General features: G+C 44.1%; 1 long non-coding RNA gene across 1 annotated transcript; it reads left to right on the forward strand.

The window, feature by feature from the left end:
- The first annotated feature begins 226 nt into the window (after positions 1 to 226).
- LOC121984585 lies at positions 227 to 19,830 on the forward strand. The gene is made up of 3 exons (XR_006112952.1): positions 227 to 497; positions 614 to 688; positions 18,782 to 19,830. It is a non-coding gene; the product is annotated as an uncharacterized LOC121984585 (long non-coding RNA).
- Positions 19,831 to 24,023: the final 4,193 nt, after the last annotated feature.

Raw genomic sequence — 24,023 nt, forward strand, 5'->3', positions numbered from 1 at the left:
AATACAGGGCCGTTTATTAAATAAGAATTGTACAATATATAATATATATTTTGTATTTAGTTTGTTAATATTCGTGAGTAAAAATTATGGATTAAATTTGTAAATAAGTTCTTAAAAAATTATAATATTAAATTTATTAGTTAATACAATAATATTAAAAATATAAAATAAATAAATAATTAAATAAAATGAATCTAACTCAAATTAAGTGCCAACTAAAGTTGGAGTTAACAAAAACAAAGTGCAACAACTGAGGGACACCTTATCATTAATGGGCCTGTTTGACTACTAATGGACCATTACGTAAGCCCATTTAGCGCTCCGTAACATCCGCTTGATGTCGGGCCGTTAGCCGAGCTCATATGACGGCCCGCGGCTGCTCCGGCGAGCAACTTGCGATGCGAGCGATGCCGTCGGACGAAGAACAGGCTGTGAAGCCGACGAGGTGAGGATAGAGGTGCAGGCGAAATCAAGGGCGCCGGGAAACATCGTCGGAGGTAAGGGCCATTCGACACTGCCGATTTGAATTGAGCTTCTGCTGGAGTTTGCTGTAATAGCTTGGATAGTCTCAGTGACGGCGGAAAGAGTTGATTTTTTTTTTTTTGGTCACTAGGAGGAAGAAAGCACAGCTATTGAATGCGAGTAGGGTAACATTTATGACCTTCTACATAGAAGATATCGCTTGAAGGTTTCAATCACAATTTTTTATGTTCGGTGAGAGTGATGTCTGTCTACTAGGTCAATTATTGCAGCATTGAGTGGTTTTAATGGATCTCCAATGGTTAGAGTTCTACAAACTTTTTTTTAAATTGCAAAAGATTAGGCCTTTCCATGAAAACAGAATTTAAATGGTCAACAGATTGCTTGCTCTTCCTTGAGCAAGCAATCTGCCCACGCAATTAGGTTTGTATTATAGGTCATCAAGCCTTTTTTTTTTTTGAATGAAAGTCACCATGCTTATATGTGGTTATTTTCTTAGAAGAGGTTTCAACTTCAGTTTTCTGATCAGAGCTTTGTCGGATCCAGAAAGTCTTTCATAAATGACGGATCTTTTCTCTATTTTCCTCATCATCAGCATTCTCTTCTGCTGTTTCATGCAAGAAATCCCAAGTGAGGATGAGGGCTCAGTAACAAGATGTGGCAGCAGTGAGAATCTCCTGATAATTTTCCCTTTCCAGTCCTGTGGGCTGCATGGTTTTGAGCTTTCTTGTCAGGAAAACTGTGTCGTCCTCAGCTTTCCATCTAATGAAGGGCTAGTAGTAAGGAGAATCAGCTACTATGATCAATTGCTTTCTTTCTACAACCCTTATGGGTGCCTCTCCATAAGGCTTCTACATCTTAAGTTCTCAACTTCACCCCCTCCATCTTTTTGGAGATGCAACTTATGGATATGTCCCTACATTTGGGAGTTTATGGTCTCATAGTCTCATCAACTGTTCACCAGATGCATCCATCGATTCTGTAATTTTCTTCCTATCCCATGTTTAAGCAACATTCCTGGCTATTATTATTTGGATAGTACTGAATTTTCTTTGGTACAATTATCATCATTTTCTTGTGAAGTAATCACAACATAAAACTTTCTGCTTACTGATGGTGACTTGGGAGGCATCATTTAAGCATGGGATCTACTAAATTATAGAAACTGCCTCAGATTATAGGTTTAATGAAACAAGCAATATCACTGATTGTGCAATCAATCCTTCAGATAGTAGTGGAACTCACAGAGGTCAGATTAACAAATCCATCAGAGTACCATTTCTTTTTGTTGGATGTTGTCTGAGAAATTCTCTTTAGTCCATTGTTGTAACATATTCCTTTTTATACACTATACCTCTGCAGTTTACTATATGTCTCTCTCCTTGGTCCCATTCCCTCGTCCCTTTTCTGGTTCACTCTGTGCACCAAGTTTCTCTTCCAGGGCTGTCTCAAGGTTCCATGAGGAAAAAAAGGTTTTTAATATTTTTTTAAAAAATAAAATTTCCAAAAATTAGGTCTTTAATAATTTTTTAAAAAATAAAATTTCCCCTCACCCTTTTTCATTCGAACTTGAGACCAACAATAGCGGGTTTAATTTTTTTTTTAAAAATAAAATATTAATTTAAAAATAGATTTTTATATAAAATTTAGTTTCTAGCTTTTTGAGATGCAAAATTATTAATTAAAATTTTATATTCAAGTTTTGATAATAATTTTTTTTCAATTGATAAAATTACTAGATTATTTAATCTTTTTTGAGACATTGTTGAACGTAAATAAGAGTTTATTAATTTTAATTTTGAAAAACTTCTTTAACACTAACTAGTATAGTTAATAATATTCTAAAAGCTATTCATGCATTAGGAAAAGAATTTAATTTTTTTTGTAAGGTTTAATACATCAAGTGCGGTTTTTAATTCTAAATTTATTATTTCTTTTAAAACTTTTAATTCTAAAAATAAATCTAAACCATCAATATCATATAACATGTCATGTGTTAAAAAGTTTCAAGATTTGAACATTTTATTTTTAAAAATTTAGCGTCACTCAATTTTAACTTTTCTATGTCACATAAAAAATTAAAATTATCTTCATATATTTTAAATTCTTCAAATCTACTTTGAAGTGAAGAAATAGCATGATCAATAATATAATTAAAGTAATTAATTTTAAAAGATTCTTTAGGTGAAAGTTTGTTCTCATCAAATTATTTATTTCTTCTAATTACACGTTTTTTCATGAAATTTTGGTTCTATATTCATTTTATTTGCATTCTCTTTGGCAGAAATCACTGCAAATATGAATCCATTTTCTCTATAATCATTAAAAAAAAAAGAAACAAGACCTTTTAACTGATCTAATTCAATAACAATGTTCATATCTTTATATTGTAAAAATTTACTAACAGTATTAACCACAAATAATATATCATACCAAATAGTCATACCTAATAAAAATTCAAAATTTCCAAACTCATATGTTGCTAAAAAATTTGATTCACTTTTTGTTTTAGGATCATCACTAATTTCTGCAAGTTTATATAAAACTTCTCTTATTTGTGGAGCTTGATATTTTATTGCTTTAACACTTTCAAGATGACTTTCCCAACGTGTTTGTGATAATAGTTTAAGAGTTAAATGAGAAACATGGTCTTATAAAATTTTTCATCTTTTTGTAGAAGAAGAATATAATGGGTAAATACATTGTATCACACCCAAAAAATATTATAGCATTAGGATAAAAATTGGTCATATCACATAGTACTAAATTAAGACTATGACAATCACATGGTATATAAAAAGCTCTAGAATTTATATCTAACAATCTCTTTTGTACGCCTTGTTATTTACCTTTCATATTAGCCTCATTATCATATCCTTGTCCTCTTATGTCATTTACATCCAGTTCATTTTTTTTATTATATTAATAAGCATATCAAAAAGACATTTTCATATGTATCATATACTTTTAAAAATTCTATAAAATATTCTTCTAGTTTTGATTGGACTTGTTGAAATATCTACACATCTTAATATAAGAGACATTTATTCTTGATGACTTACATCGGGAGTACATTCAAATATAACTTAAAAGTATTTTGCTTCTTTTATTTTTTTTAATTATAATATTGTTTACTTCTTTTCTTAATATATTTATTAACTCATTTTGTATATTATGACCAAGATAATGATTATGAATTTTACCATTTTGAATAAGTTTAAAGTGTTATTGCATTATAGGATCAAATTCTGTAATCATTTCAATTAACCTAAAAAATTTCCATTACTATCTTGATAAATTTTCTAACTTTTATAATATATTCATAGCTTGTTTCATAACTTTTAAGCTTGACACTGAGATTTTTTCAATCTCAACATCCTTCATTTGCTAATTGAATTGTAATTGATTTTTGACTAAATAATTTACAACAAAAACAAAATACTTTATCTAATTCTTTTGAATATATTAACCATATTTTATCATGTTTTTCTCCATTTGACAATTTTAAAATGTAATGAATCATAGAAAAATGTCTAGAATTTTCATCATTTAGAAAAGAAATATTGATTTCTCTAATTGGACCCTTTTCAATTAATAAATCTATTAAATTTGTATTTATATTTTTTCATTGTGTTGGATTATATATATTTTGAATAATAGTTTCATCAATATTATTAAAAAAATTATCTTCGTAATCTATTAAGTCCTTTTTCTTCTTCTGAATTACAAGTATTTTCTTCGTCAATATTAATATTTGATAAATTCGATTGTAATCATTAGAAAGTTCTTGATAGATTTCTTTTTCTCCTAAAATATTATCTTCCGGTAAAAATTCAATTAGTTTTTGGGATGGGATCCTCTGGTCCCCTTGTCTTGGTCCGCTCTTGGACCAGGACAAGGGGATTGGTGGGAGGCAATGGCCCCCACCTGTTAACAGGTGGGGAGCCATTGCCCCCACCAATGCAAAGGCTGGACCAGTGACTGGTCCAGCCTTTGCGGACTAGAGGATATGCCCCCTTAGTTTTTTATTTAAATTTTTAATTGTATTATTTTCTGAGTTTTGATTTTGATTATTAATAATAAATCTATCAAGTGCAACTTTTTGAGATCCCCCACCTGTTAACAGGTGGGGAGTCATTGCCCCCACCAATGCAAAGGCTGGACCAGTGTCATTGCCCCCACCAATGCAAAGGCTGGACCAGTCACTGGTCCAGCCTTTGCGGACCAGAGGATCTGCCTCCTTAGTTTTTTATTTAAATTTTTAATTGTATTATTTTCTGAGTTTTGATTTTGATTATAAATAATAAATCTATCAAGTGCAACTTTTTGAGATTGAATAAATTCTTCTATTTTTCTTTTTTTTCATACGTTTTATATATCCATAATCATATTTTTTTCAAAGACATATTTATATTAAAATAATTTTAAAAATAAAATGGAAGTCCCTACTATTTTATTGAAAAAAATTACCTTGAATTAAATCAACAATAAAACCTGATTTACACTATGTGATCCGGTAGTAAGAACAGGGGACCCCGTCCTGTGGAGTCAACGCCACGAGGAAGTCAAAGTGGCAGTTGTCCATCCGGAGAGGGCCGGGTCCGACCGGCCGGCCGGCCGGTGGAATCGAACGTCCGGAGAGGGATGGGTCCGATCGGCTGGCCGACCGCCCGGGTGTTCGGCTGATGGTTAAAGGCGCCCTGTCGAAATCAGGGTTCCGACGCTCAGTGGAGAAGGTCGCAGGGCCGAGCGGACTGCACGCTCGGCCAAAGCCATAAGGTAACATACTGCTAATAGTCTCCACAAAGCACGTGATGGAGAATCTCCCCAAGTAAACCACCGCATATGGCCGGTCGGATGTTGAGGGAGCTGTCCGGCCGGACGCCAGAGCTGGAGTAAAGGGGAAAGGGACAAGGGACATCTTTTTCTGACAGCAGGTATGTTTCACGTGTAGGCCATACTCCAAATCTTATGACAGGGGGTTCCGTTGTCCCATCGAGGACATGCTTGGACTGTAGCAGTATGGGTTAGGTAAGCTCACTGACAAGCCCTTACTAGGGTATGGGCCATGGACACGTGTATACCTCGATATGTGTACACTCGCTTCTTCGCTGCCCTATATAAAGGCCCTCATCCTTCGCCTGAGGTACACATTCTACGAGTTTTGGAGCCACTTTTTCTCTGTTGAGCTTCGCCTGACTTGAGCGTCGGAGGGTCGACGCCGGGAACCCCTTCCCGGCCCGACTTCTGTGCAGGTTCGACGGAGCTTCGTGCCATCAGTCGAAGATCCATGTCAGCAGTCGGAGAGCGCCCCGTGCCCAGTGTCCGTTGATTCAGCATTCTGACAGGATCAATTTGGCGTCGTCTGTGGGAACGCTCCTGCATCCGAACGGAAACAATGGACGAGGCTGGACGACAACACACGGTGATGCTTTCGACGGAGGAACTCGACGCTCTGATCGAGATAAGGGCCGCCAAGCTTGTGGAGCAAAAACAGAAAGCCACAGCCGAGCGGCCGGAGCAGCAAGCAACGTCAGCGTCTGATGGTCGAGCGGAAGCACCGCCAGCCACCGTTGCATTTCATCGAGCCCTATTCCGCACCCCTGAAGCCGCAGCAGCTCATAGAGATCAGGGATCTTCTTCGGACGAAATGCCTAGACGAGATGACAGAAAAGGGAAAGCCCCCCGAGCGGACGCATCGCCCGAGAGGATTAATCGCCAATTTTCAGAGGCTATTCTACGAGATCCTCTGCCGAAGCACTATGTGCCTCCGACGATCGGCGAGTATAATGGGACAATCGACCCAGATGATCATCTGGGTAAGTTTGATAACACGGCAACCCTGCATCAATACACAGATGGGGTGAAGTGTCGGGTTTTCCTCACCACCCTCTCTGGGTCGGCTCAACGGTGGTTTCGGAGGCTGCCGGACGGATCCATCACGAGCTTCAAGGATTTCCGAACGGCCTTCCTCCACCATTTTGCGAGCAGTCGACGCTACCAGAAAACGAGCGTGAGCCTGTTCGCCATCAAGCAAGAAGCTCGTTAATCGCTCCAAGCTTACATCCAGCGGTTCAAAAAAGTGGCGATGGACATTCCAACGGCCACCTCGGAAACCATGATGAATGCCTTCACACAAGGCCTAGTGGATGGGGATTTCTTCCGATCGCTCATTCGAAAGCCGCCCCGAGACTATGATCATATGCTACACCGGGCCAACGAATACATCAACGTGGAAGAAGCGCAAGCGGCCAGGAAAAAAGAAACCCCAACCGAGCGGGCTCCTCCTGCCGAGCGGAAACAGCACGCCGCTCATCAGCCGCCCAGAGGACCGAGAGCCGAAGCAATCCGATCCCCCCATGTCAGGTCCCACGTGCAAGAAGTAGCTGTCGCCCGGCCCAAGCTAAAGAAGAAATGGACCCCGATGTTCTGCTCCTTCCACCTGACAGATACGCACAACACCAGGGATTGTCGAAGTCTTCCCTTCGTGGCTCATCCCGTGCCCCGGAATGGCGGCCGACGGTCTCCCTCAGTCGACAGACGACAGAGAGCACATGAAGCCGATCAGACGCGAACCAAGGCAGGAGAATCGCCGAAAGTCACGAGAACGGTCTCGACCATCCGCTCGGGAAGAAGAGAATAGAAGCAATACTTCCCGAGGCGAGATCAACATTATTGTTGGCGGGCCGACCGGAGGAGACTCCAACCGCACAAGAAAGGCGAGCGTCCGACAGCTCCAGATTCATGCGGTCTGCTGCAGTCATGGGAGGGCGAGCGGACCCGAGATAAGCTTCGGGCCCAGAGACTTGGAGGGAGTTGAAGTGCCACATGACGACGCTCTCCTCATCAAAGCGGTAATAGCGAATTATACTATACACCGCGTTTTTGTTGACACAGGAAGTTCGGTCAACATAATATTCAAAAAGGCGTTCGATCAACTTCAAATTGATCGTGCCGAGCTGCTACCCATGACAACTCCCCTCTACGGGTTTACGGGCAATGAAGTCCTTCCGGTCGGACAAATCCGGATGGCTATTTCATTGGGAGAAGAGCCGCTCAGAAGGACGCGTACAGCAAACTTCGTGGTTGTCGACTCGCCCTCATCCTACAACGTCATTTTGGGACGACCGGCGCTTAGCGAGTTCCGAGCAGCCGTCTCCACCTTCTATCAGAAGATCAAGTTCCCCGTGGAGGATAGAGTGGGTGAAGTACGGGGAGATCAACTCGCAGCTCGGCGATGCTACATCGAGATGGTTCGAGCAGAAGCCAATTCCGCTCGGAAGGCGCCCCGGATCGAGGTAAACGCCATCACTGAAAAGTCACCCTCTTTAATTTATGAAGAAAAAGAGGAAGTGCAGATACACTCGACCCGATCGGAGGCCACGACATTCATCGCATCAGACCTGGAAGCGAAGCAGAAAGAGGAGGTGATCCAATGCCTCCGGAGAAACCATGATGTCTTCGTCTGGTCGACACATGAGCTGCCCGGAATTTCACCAAGTATAGCGCAGCATGAGTTACACGTCCGACCGGACGCACGGCCAGTCAAGCAAAGAAAAAGGGACTTCAGCGCCGAGCAGAATTCCATCATCCGAGCGGAGGTAGAAAAACTCTTGGAGGCCGGCCACATTCGCGAGGTGCAGTTCCCGAGCTGGCTTGCGAATGTAGTATTAGTCTCCAAGCCGGGCAACAAATGGAGAGTATGCATAGATTTTCGGGATCTCAACAAAGCCTGCCCGAAGGACTTTTATCCTCTACCCCGGATAGATCAGCTGGTGGACTCTACGGCCGGATGCGAATTAATATGTATGCTCGACGCTTACCAAGGTTATCATCAAGTGCCGCTCGCCCGTGAAGATCAAGAAAAAGTCAGTTTTGTGACGGCCGACAGCACCTATTGCTATAAGGTGATGCCGTTCTGATTGAAAAATGCGGGAGCCACATATCAGCGCCTGATGAACAAAGTGTTCAAAGAGCAGATCGGGCGGAACCTAGAAGTATACGTGGACGACATTCTCATCAAATCCGTCCGAGCGGCCGATCTCTTGGAAGACTTGGAGGAGACTTTCCGAACACTGAGGAGGTACGGCCTTAAACTAAATCCCCAGAAGTGTCTGTTCGGAGCAAAAGGAGGACGATTCTTGGGTTACATAGTGACCGAGCGAGGTATTGAAGCAAATCCCAGCAAGGTGAAAGCTCTACAAGACATGCCGCCCCCAAGAAATACGAGGGAAGTGCAGCGTTTGACCGGTCGGATAACTGCCCTGTCCAGGTTCATCTCCAAAACTGCCGACCGGAGTCTTCCTTTTTTCAAAATCTTGCGCAAGGCCACTAAATTTCACTGGGACGAAGAATGCGACCGGGCGTTCGAGGCTCCCGGTATTAGCCAAGCCGGTTGCGGGTGAGCCACTTTGTATCTACCTGTCCTCGACTGAGCAGACAATCGGCTCGGCACTAGTGAGGGCGAGCGGAGAAGAGCCGGTGTATTTCCTTAGTCACATTTTAAAAGATGCCGAATCTCGCTACACTGGGCTCGAAAAGTTGGCTTTTGCCTTGGTCCTCGCCGCTCGGCGACTTCGCCCGTACTTCCTGGCGCATACCATTATTGTCAAAACCAATAGCCCGCTCGGGCGTGTCTTACTGAATCCAGAAGCATCCGGGCGACTCATCAAATGGACGACAGAGTTAAGTGAATTTGACATCCAATACCAGCCCCGCTCGGCAATCAAAGCGCAGTCCTTGGCCGATTTTGTGACTGAGGTGCAAAAATCGGAGCCGGAAGCTATGTGGAGAATATATGTGGACGGGTCGTCCACTCGGCTCGGAAGCGGGATTGGAATACTACTGCTCTCTCCCCAAGAAGAGAAGATGCACTTATCCGTCCGGCTGGATTATAAAGCTACAAACAATGAGGCAGAGTATGAGGCCCTCATAGCCGGCTTGCAGGCAGCACGACATGTGGGAGCCGGTCGGGTAACGCTTCATTCGGATTCCCAGTTGGCCGCTCAGCAGCTCTCTGGTACCTTCGAAATCAACAGTGCTCGACTCAAGCTCTACGCTGAAGCCTTTGAAAGGCTTAAAGGCGATTTTAGAGAAGTTATTGTCCAGAAGATACCCAGAGCAGAAAATCAAGCGGCCGATGAGTTGGCCAAACTCGTGAGCTCAATAAAGCCGATCGTCATTCAGCAGCCAATTGAACAAGTGTTGTTGGTGGCGCACATCGACCGCATGGAAGGCCTTACGTTTCCGAGCGACTGGAGAGCACCCATTACGGAGTTCCTCCGTTCGGGCGTCACACCGTCCGATCAGAATGAAGCCCAGCTGCTAAGGAGAAGAGCCGGTCGGTTCACACTCATCGGCGATCAGCTTTACAAGAAGGCTTTCTCACGCCCGTTGTTGAAATGCGTGAGCTCCGAGGACTCGTTTTATATCCTCCAAGAAGTACATCAAGGATCGTGCGGAGGGCATCCGGGCGGACGATCGCTAGCTAAGATGATCCTGCTGGCCGGGTACTTCTGGCCAACCTTACAAGCAGACGCCGCTCGGACCGTGTCGACGTGCCTTTCGTGCCAGAAGTACCATAATTTCTACCACCGACCGGCAGAGGAAATGAAGGTATCAACAGTTTCATGTCCGTTCGATCAATGGGGAATGGATATTGTTGGTCCATTTCCGATGGCGACCGGGCAGCGGAAATTTCTGCTAGTCGCGGTCGATTATTTTTCCAAGTGGGTGGAAGCCGAGCTGCTAGCCAGGATCACCGAACAGATGGTCAAAAAATTCATCTGGCAACACATCATCTGTCGGTTCGGCATCCCTCGCCGACTGGTTTCCGACAATGGACGGCAATTCACCGGGAAGTTGCTCGAGGACTGGTGCAAAAGCTATGACATCGAGCAACACTTCACGTCCGTGGCCTATCCCCAAAGCAACGGTCAAGCTGAAGTAGCCAATCGGGAAATTCTTCGCATCCTGCGCGCTCGGCTCGACCATTTGGGAGGAAGTTGGGTGGATGAAGTGTCAGGCGTCTTATGGGCCATCCGAACGACTCCAAAGGAAGGGACGGACGTCACGCCTTTCCACCTGGTGTATGGCGGCGAAGCAGTCATTCCTGTTGAAGTCGGCGTCGAATCCGCTCGGATCCAAAATTATGATGAGGACAACGCCGAGCGGAGGAACATGGAGCTGGACTTGGTCGAAGAAGAAAGAGCCAAGGCATCCGTGCGACTGATGGCGTACCGGCAGCGGATGAAGCAAAACTACAACCGCCGCGTAATCCCCAGATCATTCCAGGTCGGCGACCTTGTCCGGAAGAAAGTCAAGCCGGTTGGCGACGTCGGCAAGCTGGAGGCACCGTGGGCGGGCCCCTTCAAGGTTATTGAAAAGCTCCGCTCGGGCGCTTATTATTTGGAGGATGAAGACGGGCACCAGCTGGACCGGCCGTGGAGCGCGAATCATCTCCAGCCTTATCGGGCAGGGTGAAAGGTGCACTAATGTAACTTATTTTTGCATATATTTTGGTCGCCCGTACCCTTGTAATACAGGAAGCAAAATTAATTCAAAGGATGGCCAATGGGTTCGCCGAGCGGCTGTATTGAAGTTAGCCTTAAAAAAGGTCGTCGAGCTCCGACGTTAAATATCGAGAGACGAGCCGGCGTCTATAAACTTCCGAGCGGAAGACCGTCGAGCTCTGACGTTAAATATCGAGAGACGAGCCAGCGTCTATAAACGTCCAAGCGGAAGGCCGTCGAGCTCCGACGTTAAATATCGAGAGACGAGCCGGCGTCTATAAACGTCCGAGTGGAAGACCGTCGAGCTCCGACGTTAAATATCGAGAGACGAGCCGGCGTCTATAAACTTCCGAGCGGAAGACCGTCGAGCTCCGACGTTAAATATCGAGAGACGAGCCGGCGTCTATAAACTTCCGAGCGGAAGACCGTCGAGCTCCGACGTTAAATATCGAGAGACGAGTCGGCGTCTATAAACTTCCGAGCGGAAGACCGTCGAGCTCCGACGTTAAATATCGAGAGACGAGCCGGCGTCTATAAACGTCCGAGCGGAAGACCGTCGAGCTCCGACGTTAAATATCGAGAGACGAGCCGGCGTCTATAAACGTCCGAGCGGAAGACCGTCGAGTTCCGACGTTAAATATCGAGAGACGAGCCGGCGTCTATAAACGTCCGAGCGGATTATAGCAATAAAAAGTACGGCAAGTGTCCCGAGGTACGCGATTTCGATACCGTTCGACCGTCTCCACGCTCCGATTGGCCCAGTATCCAAAGGTACTTGACATCTTGAAAACGAGCTCTAACATCTTGAAAGAGGGACATGGTATATCTCGCCGAGCGGGAGCACGAGAAGTAATAATGGGCGAGCGGATAAACACACAATTTAGTTATGTAAAGAGGCAGCAAATACAAGGAAAACATTGCATTAAAGTTAAAACTTTAGGCCGAGCGACCTAATTACAAAAAGAGATGACATCCAGTGGCTCAATTACAGAAACTACTCGATATAATTATAAAGGGTCTTGGGGATGTTATCCAGAAGAGCCACCTAGTCGCCGGCCGGAATAGAGGCGGACTCGGGGAGAAGGCCCTTCGACTTCAGATAAGTCATGGTGGCGGTCATTGCCAAATCAAAGGCGGTGTACATCCACTCACAGATTTTCTCCGAAAAGTCGGCCGAGCGGATGTAGCCTTGTCTTAAAGCTGCAACCCGACTCGGCTCAGCCTCTTGGTACTCTTTGAAGGCCGATTGGGCTGCAGCAAGAGATTCTTGCAAAGTGGTCAGCTCGTCCTTATGCTTGGTGGCGTCGGCCGAGCGGTTCACTTTCTCTTGGTCGAGCTGCTCCATCAACTCCTTGACCTTCAGCTCCAGGCCTCGAGCCTCCACATTCTTCTTCTCCAAGTCAGAAATGGTCGTATTCTTCCAAGTGGTGGCCAGGGTAAATTTTTGATCGAGCGACTTGACTTGTCGCTCGAGCTCGGCCAAATGATGAGCCTGATCGGCTGTTCTCTTCTGTTCGACCATCAGCCTATCTTGGGCCTTTTTTAGCTCCTTCTGCAGATCGGAATAGGAGGGGCCCTGAAGGCCGGACGGACCAACCGCTGCCTTCAGTTGTCACAGCTCTTCATCCACCAGGGGCAAGCGATTGGAAACCGCAATTTCTTCTACCCATCTCTGACGAGAAGAATTAGAAGCTGTTAGTGGCCGATCGGGAGGAAGGAAGACAAAACTTGGTAGATTACAAACTTACCCCCGTAGCCTGCTGCATATGGCTGTTAGCCAGATTCCCGATGGGGATCAGGGCGACGCGTGCCCGAGCGTCGGCCCACATCTCGGCGAGAGGCCCCTTCAGGGTGATAGTGTGCTCGGGCGCGGTCGGTTGGTCGGCCTCTGGCAGCAACTCTTCAGTTGGGAGATGAAGAGTGACACGAATCGTGCGGCCAAGGCCGTGGGTCGTCCGACCGGCAGTCAGGAGGGGATCAGAAGTCGGCGCAGAAAACTGCGAATGAATGGTCGAGCGTTGGACTGGGTGGCGAACGGGCGGAAGGGTGCTGATCGGAACAGCCTCGATTGGCGCGGCCGACTCGTCCCATTCAGAAGGCGTCCGGTCGGACGAAATGGCTTCGGCCTCTGCCGCCTTGCCTCGAGCGGTGGCAGTGGCCCGCTCGGAGGGTTGGATAGCTGAGGTAGCCGACCGCAGGGGAGTCTCCACTCGGCGCCTCTTTTGCAGAGGCTGCTCCTCCTCCCGAGCGGAACCTTCCTCAGGGGCAGTTGGTTCTCCGGGAGAGATGGCTCCGCTGGCCACGTGCTGTTGAGAAGCTTGAGCGGCCGACTCAGCTTGAGTTCCGCTCTCTCCTTCATGGGAGCCGACCGGCTGAATACCCAGCGCTTCCATTTCCTTGGCCGCCGCGGCCTCTAGCGCCGCCGCCTTTCTCTTCAGAACGCCGGCCATCACCGAATCCATGACGATGTCAGCTGCAGGAGAAAGAAAAGAAATCAGTTAGCAATTAAAGCAAATGCCCAAGCAAAATTCTTACCGAATCCGGTCGGAAGAGGAGTCCGTATAGGACTCAGGCCGAAGATGTACATCACTCCTTCGTGAAGAAGCTTGTTGATGTCAAGTCGCAGACTGGCTAGTATATTCGCAGCGTGGAGATAGTCCGGTCGGGTCTTGAATTTCTTCAGCTCGGGAGTGGGAGGTAGGCTGACCTGCCACTGAGTCGGGAAGTTGGCCCGATCGGGCATACGGATGTAGAAAAAATAATCCTTCCAATGCTTATTGGAAGTAGGTAGTTTATTGAAGAAGACTAAGGCGGGTCGAGCTTGGAACATGAAGGTGCCCGGCTCGGCTTGCTTGGGGTAGTAGAAATAAAAGAAGACCTCCGGTCGGAGGGGGATGTTGTGAATCTTGAACAAAACAACAACACCGCAGAGGAGACGAAAGGTGTTGGGTACTAGACTGCCGAGCGGCACACCGAAAAAATTACAAACATCTACGATGAAAGGATGTACAGGGAACCGCAGACCGGCGGTAAATTGGTCGCGGAAGACACAGAAGGCTCCGCGCGGCGGCCTGTGAGGCCGAGCGGAAGGACCAGCTAAGCGAATTTCGAAATCCTCTGGGATTTCGAAATTGTCTGTCAAAATATCGAAGTCCCGCTGTTCGAATCGGGACTGCATGGTAGTGTACCATGGGCCGAGGGACTGGTCTTCAGGATGAGAAGAACTAGCCATGAGCCGAGCGGGAGAAATAAAAAAGGCAGAGGCAAAAGGAGGAAGACAGCGAACGAAAGGATATCCCGAGGATGAAAATATGGAAAAGGAATGTAAGGAAAGCACCGGAAATAAGGAAAGATGGCCTTACGATGAGAAGGAGCGGAAAGAAGACGCCGGAGCTCGTCGGAAAGCAGAAGCGGAATCGCCGGAGCTCTAAAACGAGACGAACAACTGGGGGCACGCGTGAGGAGAAATGAGGCAGCGGCGGATTAAACGAAGGATTTATAGGGTGGAGGTCGGGCAGTCTCCACCGTCGGATCCAGGTCACGGGAATCAAAGCATGCATCGAGCCGTCCATTTCGAATTGCTTCGATCACATCAAAACACCATGCCACCGCCGCCGTACGCTGATGGCAGTGTTCCACGTGGCATTCAATCATTAGGAGCATTTAATGAAACATGCTCAACCTTAATGTCGAAGATTGGCGCAGAACACGAGGAGATCCGGTGAATGCCAGTGTTGATTCGCTTAAGGCTATCTCTATGGTTGGCCGAGCGGAGGGTACTGGCACGGAGGAGCCGTTCGGCTAGCTTCGTTGTTCAGTCAGTCGGACTATTCGCCTCCTTCGACTAGACTTGAAGGGGAGGCAAGTGATCCGGTAGTAAGAACAGGGGACCCCGTCCTGTGGAGTCAACGCCACGGAAAAGTCAAAGTGGCAGTTGTCCATCCGGAGAGGGTCGGGTTCGACCGGCCGGCCGGCCGGCCGATGGAATCGAACGTCCGGAGAGGGATGGGTCCGATCGGCTGGCCGACCGCCCGGGTGTTCGGCTGATGGTTAAAGGCGCCCTGTCGAAATCAGGGTTCCGGCGCTCAATGGAGAAGGTCGCAGGGCCGAGCGGACTGCACGCTCAGCCAAAGCCATAAGGAACATACTGCTAATAGTCTCCACAAAGCACGTGATGGAGAATCTCCCCAAGTAAACCACCGCATATGGCCGGTCGGATGTTGAGGGAGCTGTCCGGCTGGACGCCAGAGCTGGAGTAAAAGGGAAAGGGACAAGGGACATCTTTTTCTGACAGCAGGTATGTTTCACGTGTAGGCTATACTCCAAATCTTATGACAGGTGGTTCCGCTGTCCCATCGAGGACATGCTTGGACTGTAGCAGTATGGGTTAGGTAAGCTCACTGACAAGCCCTTACTAGGGTATGGGCCATGGACACGTGTATACCTCGATATGTGTACATTCGCTTCTTCGCTGCCCTATATAAAGGCTCTCATCCTTCGCCTGAGGTACGCATTCTACGAGTTTTGGAGCCACTTTTTCTCTGTTGAGCTTCGCCTGACTTGAGCGTCTGAGGGTCGACGCCGGGAACCCCTTCCCGGCCCGACTTCTGTGCAGGTTCGACGGAGCTTCGTGCCATCAGTCGAAGATCCACGTCAGCAGTCGGAGAGCGCCTCGTGCCCAGTGTCCGTTGATTCAGCATTCAGACAGGATCACTATGTAATTTTAATTTGATGATATTTCAAACTTCGACTATTACTTGCAAAAATATAATAAGAAAATACAAAATATTAAATTTGATTTGTATTGATTAATTTAAGTAGTTTATAATAAACTGCACTTAACAAGTATATAATAAATCAGATAAGTGCACTTAAAGAGTATTAAAAATCTATAAATCATATTTTATGATTTTTTAAGTGAATAAATCAGGTTTGTGTTGGTAGTAATTTGCTTGCATCGAAGAAAAGAAAAAATGGGAAAAAAAATTCATACAATTGCTAATAATCTATTTTTTTCAACAATATTTGGGCTCATTTCATTCCTAATTTATTATTTATACAGAACAATAAAAAATATGTCAAAAAAGAAGAAAAGATCGAAAAAATATTACCGGGCGAGCGAGGAAGGCGAAGGACATCTTCTGAGACTGAGAGAATCACCGACAAGGTGACGAGGGACAAAAAAAATACAGAGGATGATATTTGAGAGAACAAGTGAGAATATAATATGAGAAGAAGAATGTTAAGAAATAAAATAAAATTCCTCAGTGATAGCTTTATATAGGATTGTAAAAGAATATAATAATTACAATTAATATATAATTAAGTAAAGTACTGTTGTCGTTGGAATGTATGTTGTTAATTACTGTCCAAGAAAAATGAAAAGTTTTACTTAAAATCCAATAGCGGTACTTGTCCGGATTTAAATTTTAATTATTAAATTTATTTAAAATTTTTTTAATACTAATGGGCCCCAATTTTGATGGGGTCCTGGGCATAGGCCTTAATGGCTTATGCCTTAAGCCGAGCTTGTTCTCTTCCTTCCACATACCCCAAAACAACTTGGTTTTCTCTTTTTCACATCAACTCAGAATATTTTGGTCAAATTTCACTTCTTATGATCATATTTTCTTTTGGTAGTTTTCATGTTGTTGCGAAGAATTTGACCATTGGCCAACTGTTGTTCCCTTTTCTGTTATACTGTAGGTACACTATCATTACTATGTTTTCGTTAGGATGTATAGAGAAAAACAAATTAAAAAACACAGCGGAAATTGATCCTTCCAAAGATACATGTGAATGCAAAACTACTCTTGTAACTACTCTAGCAAATAGGATTGTTACCTTTGATGCATGAACAATTCTTGCAAGACTGCTAGTACGATCTGAGCGCGATTAGAATGTTTGTGCCTCTATGGTATCCACACGAGCACGCTCTTCGTTCATCCCACAAACTCAGAAATTTGGAGAGTCTCACACACATTTTCTTTCTTGCTAGAGATGACTATTTAAGGTGGCAATCCAACAAGAAACTGTTGGGGTTGCAAGGTTGCAAACATAGTCCCACATTGAAAACACATGGAAAAGATCATGGGTTTATAAGAGAAAAAGATATCTCCATTGGCATGAGGCCTTTTGGGGAGAGTCCAAGAGCAAAACCACGAGAGCTTAGGCCCAAAGTGGACAATATCATACCATTGTGGAGATATCTAAATCTTTTTCGATCCAACAATTGGTATCAGAGCCCGGACTGCCAGAAGGTTTAACCGCCGACTGTGCACAAGAGTTATGGTCTGATTGAGCCATGTGAGTACAATATTGACCTTGAACAAAGAAAGTGGGGGCTCCTATGTTCGGATCAAGAGGACCAGACACTAGGCAGTAAGTAAGTCCTAGTAGGTCGGGTGGACCGAGGGGCAGGAAGACCTAAAAAGATCATGACTATTTAAGCTGAAGATCAAAAAGAAAATCTAATCATTAGGGTTTCTTGTAGTGGGCTTTCTAGTTCGGTTGGGCTTAAAAGAAAGAATAAGAATATTGGATTAACTTATTAAACCAATAAACCTTAAAGATCTAATTGGATTAACCCATTAACCCAATAAGTCCAAAACCCAATTAGATTAGCTTATTAATCCAATAAGCTTAAGGTTTGAAACATAAAATAAACCTATCTCTAAATCAACATGCTCTCTATGTGTGACCTATTAAGTTCTCATAACATTGACAGTGTTTCTAAAACTATTTTAGATACACAAGCAATGAGTGATGTCTAGCAATGTGACCATTATCTCGTATAACTCATTCTTTTTGTCCTTGATATCTAGATTGATTCATGAGACATAAGTTGTATCATCCACTTATCAATCTATATGTTTCTTGATCTCTAAGTAGACTCCCTTAATCAAATAAGTTTAATATCTCTCATATTGATTTCTTTGAGCATGGTCATGTAGTTCAGTAGTCCTACTTAATCAAGGGGCTTATAGATATTTCTTCCCTTATATGGATGAGACAAATCTCATCTACATCACTCATATCCCTCTGCATAGCTTATTGCATACTAGTGAATGACTTTTTAGTCCACCTTGTTACCGGTGACGTTTGTCGATGTCAAATTAAACTCCTTATGTAGGGAACCGTAGTGACTTCGGGTCCAATGACTATTTATACTAATAGTCACTATGAGAATGTTTATGACAATCATATAACGATCCATGAAACTTCTCGCGGGTCAATTCATTACATATTCTCTAATATATACTCAATTTGATATCTTATATCCATGACTTGTGATCAGTTGACCTACATGCTAGTTTTAACGCATTAATATTGCTCTTATTTATTAACACTTGACTAAGAATATTTAAGAGTAGTGTTCTATATATATATCCAGGGCTGAATCAAGATGGGGGGCGGCATCGGCGGTCGCCCCCTCTTGCCGGTAATGGAATCCCTAATAGTATGGGGTTCTACTGGTGGAGATAGAAAATACTACCCCTTGTTCCACGTAAAAATCGCTCCTCCATGTTTGAATTCCTGAATCCGTCACTGTATATATCGACAGTTTCCCGCAATCAATTCAACCAATTGATATGCTGTAGATTAGACCCTACTATGCTAGGACATTATTATATTTATTTAGCTAGCACAAACATGAAGCAAATATAATAACCAAAATATTATTTTTTATTGATAAAATATGAAACAATATGTTTTAAGTCTATCAACTTATGATTGACTCTTAGGATTGATACTAACCATTTTAATCATAGATTCTTTGATTTCTGCAGGATTATGCTTTCTTGCTTTTGTGATAACAATGGCAACTCGTTGCATTACCCATCTGCAAAATGCTATGCGAGCACAAGAATGGAAAGCGAAACTTTACATTTGAAAGATTTCTAAAGGAATAGAATTCAACAAAGCAATGCGGTACTCCTCTGAAATCAAGAAAATGACTACAAATTTTCAGAAGAAGCTAGGGCAAGGTGGGTATGGCAGCGTCTACAAAAGAAAGCTACAAAAATGGATCATTGGTGACCGTTGAGGTTCTTGGAAATATTACTGCCAATGGAAAAGAATTCATTAAAGTGATAGCCACAATTGGAAGGATACATCACAAAATATTGTTCAGCTCTTGGGATTCTGTGTTCAAGTATCTTCCAAAGCACTTGTTTATGAATTCACGCCAAATAAATCACTAATTAAGTATATATTTTTGGAAGGGAGCAAAAGCAGCATCTTCTCGTGGACACAATTGCATGACATAAGCCTGGGCATAGCTCAAGGAATTGAATATCTTCATGATGGGTGTGATCAGCACATCCTTCACCTTGACATTAAACCTCAGTACACCTTACTTGATCAATAATTCAATCCAAAGATAGCTGATTTTGAGCTTGCAAAACTGTGTTTAAAGGAGAAGAGCATGGTTCACTGACTGGTGTAAGGGGGTGATGGGCTATATAGTGCTAGAGATCTTCTTTGGCACATAAATCTGTCGCCTATACTTCTGGAATGTTGCTACTAGAAATGGTTGATGGAAAGATAAAATTTGATGTTGAAATCGCTGATGAGCTTTAAATCTGTTGCCTATACTTCTCACACTGATTAAAAATTGTGGGGGTTTGAGTGGGTAGCATGTATCACAAAACAATCAATGGCAGAGATGTGAAGAAGCAGAGTTCTATCTGAATAGATATCTGATTATATTAGCAGATGATGTGTTTCAAAAGATGAATTTCTGTAACTTAATAGTTCGAATAACAGTTTTGCTATGTTTAGGGAACAATATGGTCTTCTTTCTATTAGTAATTACTGCTTGAATGAATGAATCTGTTTTCTTGCAAACGAAGTTTGAAGCATTTAGTATGAACTCTAGTACACGGACTAATTTCTCGATGACCTTGTATCAGGTGAACCTATATTCAATAGCAATATTGATACGGTACATGATAGTAGAGTTGGATAGTGGACATGGTCGGAAGTCAAGCCCTTGGGGTGGACAGAAGTCAAGCTCACGTGGCGGTCAGAAGTCAAACTCATGTGTCGGTCAAAAATCAGGCCTACGTGGTGGTCAAAAGTCTGACCTACATGGAGGTCAAGAATCTGGCCTACGTGGAGATCAAAGGGTCAAGTTACCAGATGGTCCTGGTCAGGCACAAGTGGCAGTCCGAGATTAGACCTACGCGTCGAGTAGGAACTCGGAGGCAAGGATACAAATCAGGATTTATAGCCTTGCGGCACATGATACCTGGATCAAAGCGTACAGGTCGGGATGTGCAAACCAAGGATACAGGTCAGGACTTATAGTCTTGCGGCAAAGGATACCTGGACCAAAGCGTACAGGTCGGGATGTGCAAACCAAGGATACAGGTTAGGATTTATAGTCTTGCGGCACAGGATACCTGGACCAAAGCATACAGGTCGGGATGTACAAACCAAGGATACAGGTCAGGACTTATAGCCTTGCGGCACAGGATACCTGGACCAAAACGTACAGGTCGGGATGTGCAAACCAAGGATACAGGTCAGGACTTATAGTCTTGCGGTACATAACACAGGAACTGAAACGTACAGGTCGGAATGTGTAAGCTAAGGATACAAGTTGGGACAGACGGAATCGGATGGAGGCATACAGGTCGGGACGCAGGATAAGCAGAACCAAACCAAGGCATATAGGTCACGATACAAGGTAAGACAGGTCAGGAGTTCACAAGACAGGGCACGCAGGGCAGGGCTGGGTGTATTGATTTGGATTTGTGAAGCGGCAAACGCAGGTTAGGAAATATAGGTCTACACCCCACAGGGCGAGGCCGGCAAGCATAGGGACCCAGTCCAGGGTTAACAGATCGGGGCAAGCATACACTACACGACAAGCAAGCCAGGGAATCTTAACAACCTGTCAGGGAATAATCACTGTCTGTCGGAGAATATGTTAACGGTCTGGTGCTCACCACCCGCTGATTCCTTCCTAGACCTATAGGAGGACACCACGTGTCATTCACCGCTAGATAAAGCCTGACATCCGACATTCCCTGACACCCGTCAGACTCCAGCAGCACTCCTTGTAGTATAAAAAGGGAAGCTTTGTCCCTTACGCAGGTACGGTCACTCATCTTTTCACACTCGTCTTTTACTTTTCATCCTTTCTCTGTGCTTCTGGGGAAAAAGTACCTGACTTGAGCGTCGGAGGGCCTAACCCGGGGACTTTTTCCCTGATTCTTGGTCTCTAACGTGAGGCGGCTCGTTTGAGTGTGTGCAGGTCCTTACTTCATCATCTCCGTCATCACCCCCCGTCATCCGCTCGTGTGAGCCCTTCCGGCGGGTGCCAGATCGAGCAGGCTTCGCAACGACTTTCCGTCAACACCAGCGACAGCGCAGCCCGCCTCTGTCCGACTCAGCTTCCGGACGAGATCAAATATCAAGATTCAAGTCCCAGTGTTTTCATTTCATCCACGGTTTGCGTAGTCCTGCTTCTACGATGTGCTGGGAAGACACTGTAGATCCAACTCGATGGCAATTTGATCTGCATAAGACAATATGTGAAGTAGCTCTACTTTTATCACAATACATGCGGGAAAGGAAGTCTACCTTTTCCAGAAGTGAAATTGATGTGAAAATGGAGTTCTTGTTAACTAATGATCATTAGTTTTATTATCTAAAAAAATGGGAATAATACAATTTATAATGTTGATGGTTATAGTGTTCATCCATGTGTAGCTCCACCAAGTTGGATATCATCATCTACCGGGTTTAAACCCGATGGGGCACTGTACATTGCCAACTATTTCAGTTGAATAAGTGAATGGAAAAGAAATGAAAGAGAAAAGAGACTTTATTGTGAATGAAATTTTAGTTTCACATTGAAAGTTTCAAGACATTTTTGTTGATTTTATATTGATTCACATACATTGAGGATGTGAACAAATGCATGGGGAGAGACTCTCTCTCATGTGTGGGTGCGCAAGGGAGGTGCAAATGCACGACCTGTGCACACGAATGCCGAACCGGTCGGAGCAAAATTTGTCCAAGTGGAACAATCAATATTTTGTCACGTAGATCTTTTGCTACTGTGAAACTGATGCATTAAATTTGAGATTAATGCAGAATAAAATCGGCCGAGTAATAATGAGTGAAACGGTGGTCGTTTCACTGCTCAGCTAATAATGACCATTAAGATCATTAACTCTGGTCATTGATCCGAGCTCCTATTATAAGGAGGCTCCGATCATAGGCAGAAAAAAGATATAGAAAGCAAGCAAAGACTCTCCATTTTTTTCCCTCCTCCTTTGTCGTGCAACTCTTACTCGGCTGAGTACCCGTGATAGCAATCGAGTGTCACTCAGTTCGTCGTGACCACCAGTGCTTGGTCGGATTCACGGTCGATCGTTGTATCCTGAGAAACAGACGACCCTTGTAAGCCTCGAAGCACAGCCGGAGGTGGGCGAATCTGTTTCAAGGAAACTACGACTCTCGCAGGCCTCGGTCAGTTTTCCCGATAGATCTCTTCATCCGCCCGGTCGGCCAGTCTACTCGCCCGGTCTGTCGTTTTGGCAGATCAAGACCTGATTTGTTAAGACTGCCCTGTCGATCTGGTATGTTGATCTGGTCTACTGTCCTGCAGACCTGCTCTGCTACTCTGGTCTGTCGATCTGGTCTACTGCCCTGCAGACATGCCCTATCGCTCTGGTCTGCCGCTTTGGTCTGTCGCTCTGGACTACTGCCCTGCAGACCTTCCCTGTCGTTTGTTAGTAATTAGCCCTAAGACCCAATCATGAGATGATTAGGCCTTCTGGTTACTAATTGAGTTAGACTCAAATGAACTCACTTATTGAATTGAGTCTAATCCGAATTAGACACATTGGATTAATGGGTTAGACTCAATGGGTTAGACTTATTGGGTTATTGGATTAATGGTTAATCCAATATAATAAATCCAACCCATTAAGAGGAATACAAAAAGACAAAAGACCCTTGGTATTCATGGGATGAATATAAATAGGTTTTTGTCATTTATTTTTCATTAGATGAATTAGATGAGAAAAATGTGCCTCTTGAGATTCCATCTTCTTCCTCCTCCTTCCATGGCCGATTCTTGATGTTTGGCCGAATCATACTTCTTGCTAGCACAAGAAGATGGTTCTTCTCCGAAGGCTTCGTTCGTGCGACGAACGAAGGATATGTTTGTGTGGATACCATAGAGGCGCGGACGCTTGAACGTGCTGAGATCTGCATCTAAATAAAGGTTACTGTCGGGATTGCGAAAGGCACGCAACAAAGGTATAATCCTATCACGTAGCTTAGTATAGATTATGAATAGAAAATGTTTCTTCCCTTCGCATGGATCTGCTGGATAAAGAGGATCTAGTAATTTTTCCGCTGCGTTTTCGCGTCTTTGGCGCGGCTAGATCCCAACAGTGGTATCAGAGTCACTTACGAAGGGCTATGCTAAGTTTTAGAATTTTTATATATGATATAGAAATTGCATGATAGGTTTATTGTGATTTGCAAAACCTTATGAGTTTCAACCACACAAGACTCTCGGCCAGATTTTGTGTCTCGGCCAAATCTTGAGTCTTGACCCAAATGGGTGTTTTGTTGGGAACAAAACGTAGTTGGTGTGTGACCAACAAGGTCTCGGCTAGAGATGTTTTGTTTAGAACGAAACATAGTTGGTATTGTGGGTAGTAGGGTCTTGGGTATAGCAGCAACTCATAAACGAGTATGCAAAAATAAATTTTGTTTGCGGAACCATCGTGGCATTACAGCTCATAATTTGTTTGATGAAATCATAGTAAATTTTATGTCATAAAATATTATGAATATATATGACATGGTGCATGGTTATGACCCTTTAACCTCAATGTGATTGGATGTGTGTAATGTTGTAATTTATAATACGACCTGCATGTCGTGCCTTCATCTCCTTTATTCTTGTTGTAATTAGATTACACTCGAATGTAACTCGAGTTTCTTTAGATTTTGTAATGTACAAAATTAGAAAGAGTTAGTCTTCTAGAAGACGGGTGA

This window comes from Zingiber officinale, chromosome 5B, assembly GCF_018446385.1.
Source record: "Zingiber officinale cultivar Zhangliang chromosome 5B, Zo_v1.1, whole genome shotgun sequence".
Taxonomy (NCBI): Eukaryota; Viridiplantae; Streptophyta; class Magnoliopsida; order Zingiberales; family Zingiberaceae; genus Zingiber; species Zingiber officinale.